This window comes from Bos javanicus, chromosome 17 (genome assembly GCF_032452875.1).
Source record: "Bos javanicus breed banteng chromosome 17, ARS-OSU_banteng_1.0, whole genome shotgun sequence".
Classification (NCBI taxonomy): Eukaryota; Metazoa; Chordata; class Mammalia; order Artiodactyla; family Bovidae; genus Bos; species Bos javanicus.
The window spans coordinates 71947348-71967362 of NC_083884.1; the positions used below are offsets into that span (position 1 = coordinate 71947348).

At 61.8% G+C, this 20015-nt stretch overlaps 1 protein-coding gene across 1 annotated transcript in view; it reads right to left on the reverse strand.

The window, feature by feature from the left end:
• Positions 1–20015, reverse strand: part of BCR (BCR activator of RhoGEF and GTPase) — an 86154-nt gene that overhangs the window by 64630 nt on the left and 1509 nt on the right. The gene's annotated exons all lie outside the window — the stretch shown is intronic.

Below are 20015 nucleotides of genomic sequence, written 5' to 3' on the forward strand. Positions count from 1 at the left end.
GGCGTCGGATAATTATGAGCAACGATGCCTGTGCTTCTTGACGCTTCCTGCTCTGGCAGGGGAACCCCCACGGCCTGCTAGTCACCCCCAGGGTGTGCGTGTGGGGTGTCATTATCCCCACTTCACTGGTGGGAATGGGGAGATGGGAAGCCAGCCGCCCGGCCCGCGGGGACCCCAGCTTGTCCGCTGTCTCTCTGTTCCGCAGGGATGACTGGAGGAGCCCCCTGGGACGGGAGTGTCAGGGGCTAGGAACGGGGCATCACACTTCCTGCTCTGAATGTGCAGGTCCAGGTGGGCGAGCTCCTGGGCCTCTCGGGACTCAGGGGGCACAGAACGCTTTCCCAAGTGGAGACAAGACTTCAGCCCTGACTTCTGCTCAGGTGGAAAACGCCTCAAATTCTGCTGTCAAATACCAGGTATCAGCACCCCCCCCACCCACCCCCAGCCCACTCTGAGTTCAGTCCCAGGGCGTCTGAAACTGGTCCAGCTCAGGGTGTGGCTTTGGACCCGTGAGGCTCTCCAGGAGCTAGCCTCGGCCGGGCAGACCTGCCGGCGTGAACCCCACTTTTGCAACTCGACTTACCAGCTCTGGGGCTCACGACACGGGGGCTTCCCCTCGGAAACTTTCAGCTTCTAAGAACAAGGTGCCTACAGTTCCGCTGAAGACACGAGGACCAGAGGAAGTACACCTGGCCAGCACCTGCTGCCACTGCTGGGTGCCGCCTCGAGGATGAACCCCCGCCCCCCAAGGGGCCGAGCATGTGCTGTCTCAGGATTTCAGGAGCCCCAGGCCTCAAGGATGAACCCCCCCCAAGCGCAGGGCCAGGCACGTGCTGTCTTGGGATCTCAGGGGTCCCAACCCTCAAGGATGAACCCCCTCAAACGCGGGGCCAGGCACGCCCTGTCTCGGGATCTCAGGGGCCCCAGGTCTCGAGGATGAATCCCCGCCATGCACAGGGCCGGGCACGTGCTGTCTCAGGATCTCAGGGGCACGGGAGGGAGTCAGTGCCCTCATCTCCGAGATGAGGCTCAGAGACACCCGTGCGGACGGGCTGGGGCAGACACACACGTTCACGCGGACGTGCACACGTCAGGACCCGCGCGTGGTCGAGCCCTGCTCCCGCTGCTAGGGGATCCACGTACCCCTGCTCGACACAGACCTGCCGCCCAGACACCCAGGGGGACCAGGGCCAGGGCGGGAATCCCACCCACCCAGGTCCCCGCCCCACCTCTGCCCAAGGCTCAGGCTCGTGAACCCAGCGTCCCGGCCCGACAACCTGGCTTGGGCCTGTCTGTCCTGCTCACGCGATGTCGTTGGCCCGGTCGGGGACACGAGCAGCCCCCTTCCACCCGGGCCACATGTCCTCGCGCCCTTCACCCTTCCTTCGCCCCATCCCACCTCCCCTACCCTGCTCCAGGAGACCCCCACCCCCGGCCAGCGCCGGAACAAACCCCTGCTCCCAGCTTTCCCGGCACGTGGCAACCTCTGAGCTTTCCGGGCACTCAGCACCCGCGCGGTTCACGGCACTCGGCACCCGCGCGCTTTACGGCTGTCCACAGGCCCGTCCCGCCGTCTGCAGAGAGCCGCCCTGTTACACGTCCTTTTTACCTTCCAGGGTTGGAGTCTCCGCCTCCCACTCAGGCTGGAGACAGCCCGTCTCAAACTTGCCCAGGGCCTCACTGAGCCGTGGAGGTGGCCTGGGACGAGGTGGGCGGGTCTCCTTTCCTCCAGCAAATGTTAACTGAGCACCTACTATGTTAACTGAGCACCCCAAGTCACTCCAGGGGATGGGGACACAGGAGTGACCACGGCAGGCAGTGACCACAGGCCTCGGGGAGCACAGAGTGGACGGACGGGTGCGGGGGACCCTGGACAAGGGTCCCTAGTCATCCTAAAGAGGACTCTACCACCCACGAGGCTGCCACGGACGGCAGAACATGCAGCGATCTCAACCAGGAAGAGGAGGACCCCGTCTGCCACCACCTGGAGGGTGTCTGTCCTGAGTCTGAAGAAATGAAGTGCTCTTCACCTTGGAAGTGAGACCCTCCTTAAGAAGCACTGGGTAGGGGCGTCCCTGGGGGTCCAGCGGTTAAGAACCCGCCTGCCAACGCAGGGGACACAGGTTCGATCCCCGGTCTGGCAGCTAAGCCCGGGAGCCGCAGCTGCTGAAGACTGCATCCTCCGCATGGGGCAAACCCACCGCAGAGAGAAGCCCACAGCCACAGCCAACGGCAACCCCTACTCGTCGCAAGGAGAGGAAGACCACGCGGAGACCCAGCCCGGCTAGCGATCAGCACACAGACACCCCGAGCAGCGCGGGAGCCTCAGCCGGCCTCCGTCTGGGGCACGTGGACGGCTGCGAGCGGGTCTCTGCTCCCCGCCCCGCCTACAGCAGCCCCTGGGCCCCTCGCTCTGGACCTGGCACCCAGAACTCCTCCCAGGAGGACCTCACCCACCCGCCCTGGGTGGGGGCACGGGCAGAAGCAGGAGGCCCCCCGCTCAGAGGGGCTGGGGCCGGGCTCTCCATCGGCAGGCTCTGGGTGTCTGGCCGCACCCGCCCCGGCCGGCGGGCGGCATGGGAACGCCCTTCCTCCCCACAGCCAAGCACCCCACGTGGAGGTGCAGCGCAGTTTCCCGGGTAGTTATTTGCTTAACTTTTAATTCTGAAACAATTTCAAACTCACAGGAAAAAAAGCCTGTGAGCAAAGTACAGAGAGCCCTGTGTTTAGGACAGCGACGACCTAGAAGAGGGAGCCCGGAGGACAGCCGACCAGACAGCACTGTCCTCAGACACCAGGCGCCCGCGACAAGTACACGCGGGGCCCACGCCTGCCTCCCAGAGGTGGTCGACCGAAGCCTCCAACGGCCCAGGCCCCTCTGTGCGGTCCATCCACCCTCTGCCAGCTGACACGGCACCCAGCGCCGGAGGGCGGCCACGTGCTTTCTTCTTCCCAGAGTCCAGGCCCCAGCGTGCTGCACCAGCGAAGCCTGTTCACTGAAAAGACAGAAGGGTTGGGCCCCCACCCCGTCAGTCTCAAGTCAGGCGCCCCACGGTCAGCATGAAGAAAACTTTTATTTTAAACCTATGCCATAAACACGGCAGCGGTGAAACTCTAAAGACGACTTGCCCGTGTCCTCACCTCGGTGACCCATCGCCGAGGTTCGTTTCCCCAAGATCCCAGAAGTTCCTCCCTGTGATCACGTCGGGAAAACCCCAGAGAAGGCAGTACCAGTGGGGCACCGGGAGTCACACCCGCCCGGGCCCACACCCCCTGCCAGGGGGAAGCTGCCTGCCCCTCCCGTCGAAGGACAAGCATCCGGTTCTGGTTCTCCACCACCCTGGGGCCTGCGACCGACGCGGCGGAGGTGACGACTGAGAGCTCCATGGCCCAGACCTCAAGAGGCCTCGCTGCCTCAGCCTGTGTCCGCGGACCCCAGCCTCCCGCCGTGTGAAGGTACCCGGGCTGGACCACGGAATGAGGGGCTGACCCAGAGGTCCCCACCGAGTGACGGCCGACAGAAGAATCGCCCGCCAACACGGAGTCAGAAGAGAGAAACTGTGCTGTTCTAAACCGCTCAGCGTGGGGACGGCTTGTTACGCGGCAAAAGACAGATACAAACCCTGAGACGCTCGGCTCCACACGTCCCTCCTCCTCACCTAGGAGCCTGGACCCCGCGTCCCTCCTCCTCACCTAGGAGCCTGGACCCCGCGTCTCTCCTCCTCACCTAGGAGCTTGGACCCCACGTCTACAGAATTTTCACTGTCGCCACGAGCTGATTATATCGCAGTCCAGCCAGCCCATGTAACCCCTTTCCTACTGGGAGACTAGGTTAGTTTCTTTCCAGCTTTCCACTGTTACGGATACAATGAATCAGCTTGTACAATAATATCAAAAGGAAAAGGGAAAAAAAAAGTCCTATTTCCTTAGGAAAATCTAGGGTGGGATTCCTGGATCTGAGTTTATAAACACTGCTAATGACTCCTGAACAATGTGGACGCTGAGAACTCAAGAGAAAGGGGCTGGGAGTCAACCAGGCTCTGCAGAAACCAGGCGTCCGTGTTCTGAAGCCAGGCCAGGCCGGCCAGACTTCCTGAAGCTGGCAAAACTCAATGGACTCTGGTTAGTCTAGAAAAGGAGCCAGGTTTCCAGGAAAGGGCAGACGCCCGGAGTCTCAGTCTCTGCCTGCTTTCGAGACTCCTGGTCCCTCAGTCCCCTCACACATCCCTGTCGGCCAGCTCCCACCCCGATTCCCGACCTGCTGACTGAGGGGCAGGACCCCAGTCCACTCCAGGGCCAGGTTCAGCGCCTGCCAGCGCTGGTGGCAGGAGGGCACCCACCCACCCTGCTCCCCTCGGGAAGCAGAGTGTCAAAAACACACAGGCGCCGGAGTGCCGGCCCACCTCGACGCCGGCTTCATCGCTGACTTGAACAGGTGGCTCACCCAGAAAACCACCCCACCACCTCCCGGGGACCTGATCGGAGGTTTGCCACATCCAGGAGCGCCTGGCTCAAGTTTTCTTGGCAGGCAGAGAAGGTGGCTGGCGACACTCACGGGATGCGCCATCGGAAACACGGCTTTCCAAGGACCCCTGCCTCTCATTAGCCCCCTGCTCCACCCCCAGAGGGCTGTGCCCAGCCCCATCTCTCATCCACGGCCGCCGCGTGGTGCTGGGCACTCCCGCAGGGGTACCAGGTTGCAAGGGCTCAAGCAGAAACATGTTCCAGCCATGTTCACAGCAGCCAAAGCGGGAAACAGCACGCTGATGGACGCATGGGTAAGCAAAACGCGGCCTCTCCACACATCCTTCAGTCCTAAGAAGGAAGGACGTTCTGACGCCTGCCACAGAGTGGACCAACCCCGAAGCCACGATGCTGAGCAAAATAAGCCAACACGAGAGGACAAACGCGGCAGGGTCTGTGTGGCACCTGGAGCGGTCAACCCAGAGACACACAGTGGAGGCGGGGGTTCCAGCGCTGTCAGCATTTCCTGGGGACAGAGTTTAAGGAGGCAGGTGGTGACGACCGCAGGACAGTGTGAACGTACGCGCGCGCTAAGCTGTCACTTAATTCTTCGTCATAATTTTAAACGAAAAGAAAAAAAAAAAAACCAAAACCAAAAAGTTTCGTGACAACCAGAAACCTTGCCTTTAAGCCCTCGCACATGCAGGTTCGGACCCCCCCACACACACACACGCAGACCCAGGTTCCCAGCCGGCGCGCCCCCTCAGCCCACCCCACGCCTGCCGACAAAGAGCTGGGCGTTCTGGAAGGCAGGTCTGTGTCTCGGCCCCGAGGAGGAAGCTGTACCAGGCTCCCTGCCCAGCTGACTTCTCCCTGGAGAAGACGCAGGAGCCCGACCTCCAGGGATGGCTGCCCCCAGCCTGTCCCCAGGACAGCACACACCTGGATCCTCCATGCTGGTGGGAGGTGGATGGCCCGGGAGGGCGGGAGGCTGGGCGGGGCAGGGCCCGGGACGCTCTTCAGCTCTTTCGTGTACCGAGGCGTCACCTAAAATGTCATTTGAAAAGAAGGGCTGTGCTCCTAGAACAAAGCAGACCGTCTGCTGACCCTGCCCGGTGGTCTGGCAGTTAGGACTTTGCCTTCCCATGCCAGGGGTGGTGGGGGGGGAATGCAGGTTCAGTGCCTGGTCCCAGAGGTAAGATCCCACAAGATACCAAAACATGAAACAGAAGCAATATAATAACGAGTTCAATGAAAGGCTTTAAAGATAGTATCCCTGAACACACACACACCCCAACCCTGAAATATCATAAAAAAAAAGAAAATCACTGCTTGGAAACAGGACCCTGGGTGTTTCTGACTCTGATGGGAAACGGCGGCTTCTCAGCTTCCGCCGTGGCCCCCGTAAAATGTCCAGCCGGCCAACGCGGCCGATGTCCTCCCTGCTGTCCGTCCAGACTGCGACGCGCCCCGCCAGAAGAGCCGGGCTTCCGAGGTGCCAGGCGCACATGCCAGCAGGCAGGCCGTGAGCGCATCTTCCCCAGTGCTGCCTCCCCGGGGCTCCACGCCAGCCACCCAGCTCACACACGGGGAGACCCTCCTCCTTGGATTTGCAGGCAGAGGTCTCTTGCCCCTTTCAACAGGACCGAAGGGGGCATCTCTCACTCCTCCCTGACTCAATGATGCTAAGTGGCGCGCAGCCCTCGGTCGCTCCCTCTCTGCGGCTGCCACCGCCAAGCAGGTGCGGGGTGAACACAGTGGGTGGTGATGGGTGTCCCCGGCTCTGTGTCTCTCCAGGGAGGGGCTCTCCACACCCCTCAGCCCAGGGCCACATGGGTCGGGGCACCGCCTCCAGGACACCCGGGCCCCACCAGGGCAACAGGCAGATAAGCCCATGCGTGAGAGGGTCCCACGGGGGCCCCCCACCCCACCCAGGATGCCGCTCCCCCCAAGAGAGCATCCTGCCTCCTCGTACCTTCTGTGGTCCCCAGCCTCCCGGCGACAGAGAGAAAGCGTCTGCCCTCACGTCATCACCAAGTCCCTCTGTAGACATGACTCTGATCTAGGACCCGAGGCTCCATCCTGCGGTCTGGGTAAGGCTCAGCACAAGGCAGCCAGCCTGCAGCTGCTCCGGCTGAGAGCAGGGGCCTCCACTTTGCTCTTCAAAGGAGGGGATCAGCCCAGGCACGGAGCCATAAGCACCCCCCGCGTCCATCAGAATCAGAGCCTGTGGGGGTTGGCAGGGGGCAGGGAGCGCGGATGCTCAGAGGACGGCACGACCCCTGCACGCGTGTCTACACTGCCGCCTTGGCTCCAGAAGCCCCTACCCTCCCAGAGGAAGGACGGAGCTGCCGCTGGAGAGAGCGGCGTCGGGGGCTCACCCGAGGCTGGCAGCCCGGGAGGCCTGGAGCACCCGCGGCCACAGCCCTGGCTGGTTTCTGGAAGCCGGACCCCGGACAGTGGGCGTCCCGACAGGCGCCAAATGCCACAGCGGCTCCCAGACACACAGGTCAGCTGTCCAGGCCGAGAGCCGTGGGCAGCAGTGGGATCCGACTGTGGCCACAGCCCACCCGGCCCGTCTTCAGCCTGCCCGGCCGTGCGTCTGCCAAACCCGACCACGGTCGGCCCCCGGCCCGGCCCAGGCTCCGCTGGGGACCTTCCTCCCAGGGCTGGCTATTCCAGCAGCCACAGTGACAAAGGGACCCGGCGGCCGGACTCACAGGGGAGGGGGCACTGCAGGGCCCGGGCCCCTTGAGGAGGCCACAGAGTCCAGCCTCTCAGGCGCCCGCCCCCCGCCGCCTTGGGAGGCAGGACAGCAGGGCCCCCCGTCATGGAGGAGGGGGGCCAGGAAAGGGGCTTGCTGCCTGGTCCCCGGTGGGGAGCGGCCCCCAACCCAGGGAGCAGGGCGCCGGGTGGGGAGGAGCTGGGGACACACGACAAGGAGAAGCTCCTCACCCTCACCCCCACCCCCGGCCAGGAAGCGGGGCGGCCTGGCGACAGGCCTTCCAGAAGAAACCAGGAAACGGGGCCGCGTCCACCCGGAGCCACAAAACCGCGGGCCTCACTCGTGCGCAAGGTGCAGAAAAGGCCACACAGAGAAAGCGTGCGGACGAGCCGCGCCGGGCTGGGGGCGGGGCGGGGCCGCCGGGGCTGCGGGGTCGAGGCTGTGGGGTGAGCGCACGCTGGACGCTGCTTCCCTCGGTCGGTGGACCTAGAAAGGCCACGGGACACGGGCAACGTGGGGACCGGGCGGAACGCAAGGGTCTCGGGAGAGCGGCAGAGCAGAACGGGAGGGGAGACGACCGCGTCCCCCGCCCGCGTCCCCCGCCCGCGACGGGCCGAGACGAGCGGTGACAGACACAACCGCTCCACTGGACGCGCTGCCCGCCACCCGCCCCGCGCCCCAGCCCGGAGCGCAAGGAGCTGGACCCAGCAGGCCCCGCGCTGCAGGCTTCCAGCTACTGCACGCCCGGGAAGGAGGAGACCCAGCACGCGCGGCAGTGCGGCCGGGGCTGCAGGCTGCGGCGGGGACACGGGCCGGAAGCCTGGGGGTGGGATGGCGGTTTATGGGACGACAGGCCTGCTGCACACCTCAACTGTGGCAACGCCACCCTCATCACTCCCGGAGCAGGGCCCGAGGGGCGCATTCTATGCCTCCGAAACCGCATTTCAACGCACATGCACCTCTGCTGAATCTTTAAAGGGATAGCTTACACGTGCTTTTCTTAACCTCTGACTCAAATCTTCACTTTCCTAACGTGGACAAAAATTCCTCTAATTGGAAATCTGTTAAACGAGAATAGGAAATTGGTTGGAAACCAGAGGCAAAAATAAATAAACACATGTTAACGACGTGTGGAGAGGATGTTAAGAAAACTTTACTGCAGTGACCATTATGCAATACATACATATTAACAAACTGTTAACTCGGGGCAGCTGGAAATGAATACAATGTTAAATATCAACTGGGTCGCTGTTCAGTCACTAAGTCATGTCACACTCTTGCCGCCTCACAGACTGTAGCCTGCCAGGCTCCTCTGTCCACGGGGATTCTCCAGGCAAGAAGACGGGAGTGGGTTACCATTCCCTTCTCCAGGGGATCGTCCCAAGCCAGGGATCGAACCCAGGTCTCCCGCATTGCAGGCGGATTCTTTACCAGCTGAGCCACCAGGGGAAACCCTAAATGTAAATTACATTCTGATAAAAATGAGTAAGGGCTACAGTTCACAGGGTCGTTGAGAGTTGAAAACAACTCAGCAACTAAACCACCACCAAAAATGAATAAACAAATCAGACAGCTGAGGGAGGAGGCAAACAAAGGTAGGATTCAGATGTTACAATAAAAAGACCGCTGAGCTGGGAGGCTCGTTCACGGCGGCAAAAGCGGAGCCAACCCAAGCGTCCAGCCACAGATAACGGATGAACAGAAGGTGATCCATCCACACAAGGGAACACACGAAATTCCGCCTTAAAAACGAAGGGCATCCTGACACCCACTGCGACACAGACGAGCCCTGGGGACACAAAGACAAATACCGCAGGAGTCCACTTACAAGAGGCCCCTGGAGGCGCCAGAGGCACAGACCCTGAGAGGGGCCGGGCCAGGGTACAGGGGAGGCGGGCACTGGGGTTTAGCGGGGCCAGAGCTTCCATGCGGGAAGATGCAAAGTTCTGGAGGCGGACGGCGGAGTCGACGGCTCAACGCTGAACGCACTCGATGCCCGAGTCGTGCGCTCAGAAATTTAAAGATGGTCAATTTTATGCAGCGTGTATGTTACCACAGCTAAACAAACAACCCCCGGGACTCTTTCCCACAGTCCTAAGTGACCACGCACCCTGGGGCAGGCGGGGTGCTGACATCGTGGCCCAGGTCCCGGGCTTCACGCAGCCACAGACCCGCCGCACCATGGGAACACACGCTGCATGGACTCGGCCCCCAACAGGGAAGGGGCCTGGAGGGGCAAGGGCTGCTGTCTCTGCCCTTCCAGCCACGGATCTGTGGACAGCCACTCCACCGGGGCCCGGAAGAACCAAGGAAAGCACTGAAGTCCACCCACGCCGACGCGCAGCATGTCTGTCCTGCAGGCGGGACACCACCCCATCCAGACAGATGCTTGCCAACAGGGGTCCCTGAGTCAAGAAGCCAGAGCCAAGGTCAGCACCAGGAGGCCACATGCTGAGGCCGAGCCAGGCTGGCAGCCACCCAGTGGGGAGGAGTTCTGTGCAGAAGGGGCCCCAGAACCCACAGAAGCCTGGCTGGGACACCAAGCAGGGCCGAGAGCTGCAGCCTCGCTCTCCCACCCCCTCGCGCCCCCCACCCCCGCCCTCCATTCAGGCATCGCCGGGGCTTCCTCTGGCTGGGGGCGGGGGGCACACCAGACCTCCCCACTCCAGCTGTCCCGAGCCCCACTGCTCCACCTGGAACATCCTCGGCCGCCACAGTGGCCTGACACGCTCCGTCTCTGTGGGGTCCATTCAAGACCCGGCCAGGGGGCCGTCCTCCTCCCTGCGAGCTTCCTCGAGCTAACCTGGCAGTCACCGCTTCTTGGTGCCCACCTGGTACTGACTCCACTTATCAATGTCTGTGGGCTCCTTGGGGTCAAGGACTGTGTCGAGGCCTAAGCACAGAGCTTGGACCCCAGCAGGTAAGTGTTACATAAACCTCAGATGAATAGATAGCCAGGTGGCTGAATCACGAACGGATGGAGGGACGGAGGGGGGCTGAAGGGACAGAGGATGATGGAGGGATGAACAGACAGTGCATGGATGGGTGGATGGATGGATGGAGGGGTGCATGGTGGATGGCGTGGCTCAAGTGCGGCTTGGCTTTCCCAGAACATCTGCTACCAAGGAACAGATGAGTAAGACTTGACTCACACATATTTGGAGCTTGAGAAAGAGTCAGGATTCCAACATCCTGCTCTCCCAAGGTGAAGGGATTCTCTCTGATAACTGTGAGCGATAAGTGACTATTTTCTTAACCTTTTATTAGGGGAAATTTCAAGCACACACGAAATCCACAGCACAGTGTCACATTCCGGTCGCCCCACTTCAGCCACTGTGAGCCCGCAGGCAGCCTGGCTCCAGGGGACAGACATCTGGGAGCAGGAAGATGGGCGGGGGGAGACAGGAGCTGTTGGTGACCACTCCCCACCCCTGCGACATTCTGGGGGAAGCAGGCCTCCCAGGGACAGGAGGACCAACCCTACCTGCCTCCCGGGTTCTGTGAGGAAAGCTCACAAGGGCTCCCAAGCACGGAGGAGGGACACCCACACGCAGCACCGTCATCTTATTTCGCATCGGCAGCCAGGACCTGGACACACCGCAGTGGGAGACGGCCCGCCAACAAGGGGGCCTCTCGCCCTCTCCTTTCCGCCCCGAGCCTGTCACACCTCGCTGCCCGACTCCCAGAGGTGGCCTTGGGGCACATATCTTCTCCGACCTAGCCTACAGGACCACACGACCTACACACTCTTGAGTCCTCAGAGGTGTTTGACCCAACAACCCCAGCAGCATCCTGCTGCCTGAGCGGAGCCCTGTAAAGCGGGGAAGAAAAGAAAACTTCCCTTAACGCTTGCTTTCCTGAAAAGTGAAAGTGAAGGTTGCTCAGTTGCTTCTGACTCTTTGCAACCCCATGGACTATACAGTCCATGGGATTCTCCAGGCCAGAATACTGGTACGGGTAGCCTTTCCCTTCTCTAGAGGATCTTCCTAACTCAGGGATCAAACCCAGGTCTCGCACACTGCGGGCAGATTCTTTAGCAGCTAAGCCACCAGAGAAACCCAAGAACACTGGAGTGGGTAGCCTACCCCTGCTCCAGAGGATCTTCCCAACCCAGGGAGCCAACCCAGGGCTCCTGCACTGCAGGTGGATTCTTCACCAGCTGAGCCACCAGGAAGCCCTGTTTCCCTGAAGCTTCCAACAATTAATATCAGATCAGCCTCCCAGCTATGACCCTAAAGAAACCCATTCCCCCTTCCACACAGCAACCGTTCAAGACCCACAGCCAGGGCTCGTGGATTCTGCAGGTGGACAGTTCTCGGGCTGCATAGGAGACGGCTCAAGGAGACCTCCAGAAAGCCAGGCTGGCTCAGAGGAGATCAGTCTTCTGTGCGGAAAGTGCTTTATGAAGGCGGGAGGCCTCTGGGAGCCGTCGACGGACAGCAAGAAAACAGGGGTGTTCCCCTACAAACCACCAGAAACTGATTCTGCCAACAAGCTGGGCTGTGCAGTCCCAGAAGGGGACGACCCTCTGGGAGACCCTGAGCAGAAGACCCGGTTGAGTCAGTCAGCCCCGGACAGCTGACCCACGGAAACTGATACAAATTACAAACAGAAGGACCTCAGAAAGCAGACTCGCTGGGAGTGACGAGGCAGGGGCGGCTGTGTGATTTTCCCAACCACGGTAGAGGCGGTCCCCGAGGCAGCCGGGACACAGGGGCAGCCTCCAGTCTCCGCCAGGCCCGAAGCCCCGGTTCTGGCTGAGTCCTCGGGCCCAGCGGCACCACACCGAATAAAAGCTAAAGCCTGGACGTGTCTGCGGACGCCAGGCAGGACTTGGACAACTAGATGTCACGTGCCACCCTGCTGACCCACAGGAGGCCCCAGTCAGATGAACCTGCAGACCCTCCCCACCTGAAGCCCAGCCCCGCCCAGCCTTCAGAAAGCCCCCCTGGAAGCAGCCGTCAAAGGGGACCTCCGAGGGACCATACGTGGGTCCTGACCCCCTGGTCCCACCTGGTCTGCACACCCGGAGCCCCGTGGGGACAGCGTGGGCGTCAGTGCACCCCACTGACAAAGGGCGCGCCCAAGGAAAGCCCTGCCTAGCCCTGTGATGCCCAAGGTCTTTTTACGGTCATGCCCCGTCACGCTCGCCTTAGAACTCAGTGGACAGAGAGTGACCCTCCTCCCTTAGGACAGGCTCTGATCCACTCATGGGCTCAGGGAGCACAGTGCTCTGGGGCCAGGGAGGCAGGAGAGGGATGGGGGGAGACAGAGGAAAAGAGGGTGGAGAAACAGCCACGGCCTGCTCTTCTCCCAGAGGTCCCGCTCGCTCTCAGGGAGACCGGCGAGGCACTGGGGCTCTGGCAGCCACGCCCTTCCTGCTGCCCCCCGTCAGCCCGCTGGGATGGCCCCCCGCCCGCTGCCTGGGGGAGCTGCATCCCAGCCCAGCGCCTGGGACGGGCTGCCTCTCCCAGGCGGCCGAGTCTCAGCCCGCTGACCTCCTTGCTTCCCTGCTGGGGTTCCTGCACCCAAAACCGCACACGTGGCAGAGATGAGCAGCCGCACGGGGCCCGCGGGCCGGGAGAAGCCGGGCAGTGGTGGGCAGGGCTGGGACTGGGTCTCCCAGGCCCCCCCGGGGTCTCAGGGGCCCCTCCGCAGAGAAGAGTCGGCTCTGCGGCAGGGAGTCGCGCCATGTGGCTGCTGACAAAGACCGCAGGAGGGCAACCCGCACCGACGTGCGTCATCACAGCCCGGCTGCTTCAGAGCCGAAGGGGACCAGGGGGCTGTCAGGCAGCCCCCTCGACAAGATGCTGGCCCTCCTGGCGGCTGCCCAGAGGCATGGGGGTCCTGGATCCAGACCCTCCCCGCCACGTGGCAGGGCCCCGAAGCAGACAGTTTCACCCTTTCGTGTTCCTAGGGGAGAAAGTGCAAAGCTTTCTGCAGTGGACTTTCATGAAGGAGTTATACTTTCCGTTTTGAGATCGGAGCAGACATGAACCCGGCTGTTTGCACACACTAGGCCCAGAGGCTGAGCCGCCGTGCTGAGCGCCACCGAAGACGGTTCACAGGTTGGGTCGCCGGGGCTTCCGGCCAAGAGGACAGCGGCAGGGCTCTGAGGCCGGTTCAGGGACCCCGCGCCTCGGGGTGGATGGGCGACGGGGGCACGGGCCTGGCTGGCCCACCGGTGCGTCCCCAGCCACAGCCACAGCTACCCCGTGACACTGGGAACGGGGGGGTGAACGTCACCCCATCTCTTCCACCAGGAGTCTGAGGGTACCCCCCAGAGCCTCCTCAGGGGCAACAGGGGGCAGATAAAACGAGTGCATGGCCCCGAGTGCCCTGGGCAGAGGGAAAAGCCCAGCAAATACAGCAGCTGGCTTTCCTCTGAGGCCACAGGGCAGAAAAATACACACAGGAGGCACCTTTCACACCTGGAACGGCTGAGCCCAGGACACAGTGAGAGAGACGGGGGGCCCGCAGGCCCCGGCCCCGGAGCCGCGCCCAACGGGTGAAAAGGCCTGTACCGGCCTTAAAATCGCTCACCACGGGGCGTTCAGTAGACTGACGCCAGCTGCCTGAGGGGGCGGCTCTGTGAGACCACAGAGGGGGCCACTGTCCTGGGCACTCAGAACCCCCCCAGGCCCCAAGACGGGGGCATCCTCGCCGGCCGACAGAGCCCAGTTCCTGCACCACAGGCCACACGCAGGGCCTCGGGCGCGTCCAGGTCTCCAGCCTTCAGGGTCTGCGTTCTTCCCGCGGACCAGGTGGACATCCATTCCAGAAGGCTGCCCTTGCTCCACGCAAGGGTGCGTCATGTACGTCACCTGCAGAGCGACTCTCTCCCCCCCGCGCAGACCAGCTGACCTTGCAGCATTCTTTCAAGGGAGGTCAGGCCTGTAAAAACGAACCTTCAAAGGCCCTTCTGACGCCAACAGAGGCACCTGTGAGGAGCACCCCCCAGGCTGCCCGTCCCCCGCCCTTGTGGAAGCGGCAAGGACATGACAGAGCGCCCCGCTCCCTGCAGAGTCCACATGCCAGTCTCTCGGCCAGAGACGGGGCCTTCCTGGCGCCCCCTGGGCCGTGTGCTGACCCTGCCTGTGCACACGGCCGAGCGCCTTGGTCACCTCCTCCCAGCCAGGCCCTGCCCAGAGCTGGCCAGCGTCACGACCCCTCCCCAGCTGGATGGACAGGGCGGATGGGTGGGCAGCGTCGCCCCAACACGCCTGTCCTCTCGGGCCCTCTGCTGCCCAACCTGCGGCGGAATCTGAGCCGGGTGCCCCAGGAGGACGGACGGTTTCAGGATATTTTGCAGCAGATGTTTTGTTTGTTTGCTTCCGTCATGACTCATCGGGTCCCCCCAACCCTAGTGGAAGGGTCCTTCACTCGGGGCCCACTCTCATGAGCCAGGAACACTCACCAGCCAAGGAGAGTGCCCGGCGCCAGGCCCCTGCACCGACCACGTGATCTTGGGCGGGGGTATGGGTCCCACGCCCCCGCAGAGCCAGCCTGACGAACAGCATGTAATTACGATAATAACTGCACTCCAGCTGCTGCACAAGAATGTTCCGAGGGCACATGAAACAGCCTCCTCCAAAGCCAGGTTTTCACTTCCCAGGTTGGGCCTCGCGGTCCCTGCCCGCACCCCAGGCACCAGCCACCGCCCCATCCACGCTGGGGGGGATTTGGGAAGCTCTTAGGATTGAGCAAGACGAGCCCCAGCGTCAGCAAAGAAGCAGAAAAGGCCTCGGAGGTCACCTTCAAAGCCAACAAGCTCCCTTTCTGGGGTACCTGTGCTGTCGGGCCCCCCAAATCAGTGCCAATTATCAGAAGGGGGGGTGGTGAGCCCGGTGGGGTCAGAACACGGAGGGCCTGAGCAAACAGGATCCTCAGAGACGGAGGGGCAGGGTCGCGCTCCACCCGGGACCCCCAGACACCGCGGCACCTGAGGTACAGACGCCACAGCAGGTCTCTGTCTTAAGGACGCGCCACGCGGAAGGAGGAAGCCACGCAGAGGCAGGACTAGTGGGAAACCGCGGCGAGCGCGTGGGTAAGGGAAGACGCGTGGCCGCGGAAGGCGAGGAAGGGTCACAAGGTTCTGTCTGCCCCGCTTCTCAAAGACAAGGTGCAGCGGGAGCAGCCTTCCCACAAACCTGTGGATACAGACACCAGAGGCTTTCCGGGGGGCGGAGGCGGGCAGTGGGCAGATGCCCAACAAACCCCTCTGTGGGTCCAACCGGGGAGAGGTGGCTGCTGTGGTAGAGGGAACGCAGGTGCAAACGGGCATAGACAAGAAAGACCTACAACGCTGTGTTCATCAATTTAGAGGAAAAAAATCTCAAGCGACTTCTCTGGTGGCCCAGTGGTTAGGAGTTGGGGCTTTTTTTTTTTACTGCCGTGGACACCCAGGTTCAATCCCTGGTTGGGGAACTAAGATCCTGCAAGCAGCAAGGCCAAAAAAAGAAAAGAAAAAAAAAAGAATGGAAAGAAAAGATCTTTTAGCAAAGACAGGGTCCAACCCCTAACTTCTAGATGAGGAAAGAGATGCGGCCAGCCCACGGTCCCAGCCTCAGTGGGCCGCTCAACGCCTCACCATGAATTCCTCCTAAAACCCGGGGGCGAGGCTGCTCACGCACCAACTCTCTGCTGTCTGATCAGGGACTCGCTGAGTGCTGGGGACCAACCTGAGTCCCTCCGCCCCCAAAACTCACACACCGAGGGCCTAGCCTCCAGCATCTCAGCAAGTGGGAGGCAGGCTTCTCGTGAGGTGATTAAGTTCAGGGTCATCAGGGTGGGGCCCTAAGCCAATTAAGCCAATGTGGCTGTGTCCTTATAAGCAGGTTTCAGAGATACACAGAGCCATCCGGGTCCATGGGCACAGAGGGCCCACCCTGTGGAAGGGCATCAAGGGCCGCCCAGCTGCCAGCCAAGGAGAGGTCCCCGAGGAAGCTGTGCCCGCTGGCAGCTTCATCCTGGACTTGCAGACTCCAGGGGTGAAGGGAAAATAGGTCTCTGCTGTTGAAGGACCCCAGTCCGTGGCAGTCTGCCCCGAGGACACGAACACACGTGGGGGTGAAAGTCAAGGAAACACGGCCACCACCCCCAGGGGTTCCCTGAAGAGACACGCCCATGAAGGAGCAGAGCTGGCGCGTGCAGGGCGAGGGCACTACGCAGCAACATCAAGACCCCACTGAGGGAGACCAGGGAGACCCCAAGGACGAGCATTCCGTGATTCCACTCGCAGGAGGCACGGGGACAAGTAAATCCACAGAAACGGCCGGGGAGCCCCGTGGCGGGGCCAGGGGCTGGGGGTGGGGGCGCGGCGAGCGCCTGCGCCGGGAGCGGCTTCCGGCTGGAACGACGGGAGCGCTGGAGATACGGACGGTTACACGACAGCGTGAGCCGCCGAGTGCCACCGAGCTGGACGCTGGAAAAGGAAACACGCCAGATTCTCTTACGTAGATTTTGCCAGGATGGGCTTCCGAGGTGGTGGCTCAGTGGTAAAGAATCTGCCTGCAAGGCGGGAGACGCGGGTTCCGTCCCTGGGTCAGAAGATCCCCTGGAGAAGGAAATGGCAACCCACTCCAGTATTCTCGCCTGGAGAATCCCATGACAGAGGAGCCTGGCGGGCTACAGTCCGTGGGGTCGCAAGAGAGTCAGACACCACTTAAAGACTAAACAACGTTTTCTAGGAGAAAGAAAAACCTGTTCCGTGTCACATAAGTAACTCATTTTAATTAAAGTTACTACTTTTTTTTTTGTCAGAAAGAAGGAAAAAAAAAAAATCCAACGTGAACCACAGGAGCTCTAATTCTAGTCGGCGTCCAGACCCCCAAAGGGCTCCTAGTTTATTAAATCCTCCACCACCTCTTGAGCCTTCATCTAAAAAGCAGACTCAGCCAAAACTCAGGCCTATTGTCCGGCAACTTGAGAAGAGGCCTGTCCATTCGCCGTGAACCTGGAACCTTCTAAAAGCAGGGGGTGGGCTGGACCACAGGACTCGTGGCCAGGGAGGGGAGGCCACACTGAAGCCATAACAGGGAGGAATGAGGGGCGCTGAGTCCTGGACCCACAGGGTCTACAGATTTGTAGACCCACAAATCTACACCTCAGCTCCTTCCTTGGGGAAAGGTCCAGAATGCTGCCTTCTGTTCCCCAAACCAGAAGGCCATCCTTTCCGAGCTAGAGAACCCTGGTACAAGTCCATCGAGACCTCCTTTCCAGCCTGTCGATCAATGACTTCCATGGTCTCAGACTCTGCCTCCGTCCCCGGGAAGAAGGCCGCACTCAGGCTCAACTTGGAGGCGCACACAGGCTCTGTCTGGTCTGTGAAGCTGGTGGAGGCCTGGCCAGGCCCGAGACCCTTTTCTGCCAGACAGTTACTCAGGCAGGTCACCAGTTCACTCAACAACCCAAGTGAACAACAAAGCCATGATCGCTCTGACGATAACATGTCACCAGGATCCAAAGGGCAAATTCACCGCTTAGTAGAAACAGGAGAAAACAGAGCAGCTGCCGACCGGAGCCCAGGGAGAAACACAGACCTGGGCTCCCCGCTCATGGGGGACGCGCGGGGCGGGGGCGCCTCGGATCTCCGGAGGAAAGGCCCTGGCTGAGCGGCCTTTCTCAGGAAGGGGCGGCCGGAGTCCCCGAGAGGAATTTAAAGGACGAGGGTGGGCACAGCCGCCTTCCCACCCTCCCGACCCTGCCCTGGGCTGTGTGCGTTCCTGTCTCCCGCTGCCTTTTTAAGCTCCCAAGCGGGGGCAAGGACCGCGCTCCCTCCTTCCACTCAGCTTGCACGGTGGGAGGGGCGGGCTTGCACACAGCGGGGCTCACAGCCCGAAGGACCCCGGGACCTACCCGGCCCCGTTTCTCGGGGGTGTGAAGGGCAGCAGAAAGCAACAGGGGTCTGCGTCCCCGAGGCCCGGAGGCCCCTCTGCCACTTCCTGGCGGGATCCTTATCTGCAGATTGGGGGGAGGGGAGTGAGGCCGAGCTCCCGGGGGACACGCGTGTCAGGGCATAGTCACCGTTCAGGCTGCTTCCCTCCCCTCAGACACAGAAGCTGCCGCAGCAGGGAATAAGGTGAGGTCCCCTCCGTCCACACTGGGACCTTCCCCACTGTCCCACGTCAGAGGCTCGGGCCCTGGCCGGGGGCGTCCAGGGAACGCGGGCAAACTATTGGGAAGGAGACACATGGCCTGGCCCCGGCGGTCCCACAGTCGCCTCCAGCCACACGCCTCAGAGAGCCCTGAGAAGCGGGCTGGGCAGGCTCCCAGAGCTGAAACTGCCAGGAGCTTCAAAGCCCAACAGGAGATACCAGGTGGGACCCTGGAGGGCTTTCAGAGCAGGATTCACCGAGGGCCAAAGGGGCGGGGGTGGGCCAAGATGTCAGATGACCTCCTTGGCTGGGAGCCCACCCTGCGTCACCCACAGAGCAGAGGCTGAAGGCAGGCGAGGGGCTGCGATCTCCGGAGACGGCCTGCGGGGAAGCCCCCCAAACACAACCAACGGGGCCCTACTCGCTGGAAACTCCCACCTCCCCCAGCAAGAGAACACAGTTTCAGACGACAGGTCTCCACGAGAAGCTCTCCTTTTCTCCTTTGTTGACAATGTTCACACGCTCCCTTGCGGGTGCTGAGGGCCAATCCAAGCTGGCTCGCCTGGCTGACAGCTAGCCAGACGGGACTGGTGCCTGGCGACCACAGGGCAATCCTCCAGAGCCCAGAGGAGCTGACCTGCCTGCAAAGCGGTCTTCTCAATAGTACCGGCTTCCCCGCACACGAGGGGCCTGGGGGATGGAGGCTGGGCCCCGCCACAGGTCCCAGCAACACAACACAGACAGAACCAACAACGAAGTGAGCCCAAAACAAACAGGAGGGAGCGCGGATGGCAGAGAGGCCCTCCACAGAGCCAAAAATAGCCTCCCTTGTCTCAAGAGGGCTCTGACCAACCAAGAACACGCAACTCCATCGGCAGAAAAAGTCAATGGAGCGGAAAACCACATCAGCTCAGCAGGGCCCAGGACTCTGAGAGGCTCCCAACTGCCTCACCTGCTACAACCCCAAATCCCTGTCCTGACTGCCATCACAAACTGCGCCCGGCTCTCGAAACACAGTCCTGTTAGCCCGGCGCCACAGGGCGTCTGTCCATAGATGTGCATACACATTACACCCATTGTCCCGCGGGCTTAATCTCGGGGCCAGGAGCCGGACCGTGTGACTAGGAGCCGAACATAAGCGTGGGTGGGCAAGGGGCACGATGGAGCAGGGTGAGATGCCCAGCGGTGAGGTCTCCCATCCAAACCGGACAGATCAGCACGGGTGTGGCCCTCCTTCAGCCCCGCACAGAGCTCCTCAGCCCCGGCTCTTCGGTGGCCCACTGAGTCAGAACTGCCTGTGGCCTCCCTTCCTCCCGGTTTGTATTTTTCACCTGCTCTGACTTGCGCTGGGGCTGCCGGCCAGAGAGCGAACCCGACACTCCTCCGGCCTGGGAGCAGCTGGCATCCCGTGGATGCCCCGGATGTGTCGGGCACTCTCCCAGGGCAGGTGGCGGCGACTGCCCAAGACATGGATCAATCAGTCCCTGCTGAAGCATCCACCCAGAGAGCAGAGGTGACCAAGGCAGCCAAGGCGCTCCTGGCCCCGACCCACAGAGAGGAAGCACTCTCGCGAGAAAGCACAGGCTCCAGACCCAAAGGAAGGAGCCACCTCCACCATCCCGACACACCACCCCTCCCACCCGAATCCCACTCCAGACGCTGGGAATCTGCATTCAGGAGGAAAGCAGGGATGGAATTTGTTCAGCTGGGGGAACGGGCGCGAATCGTTC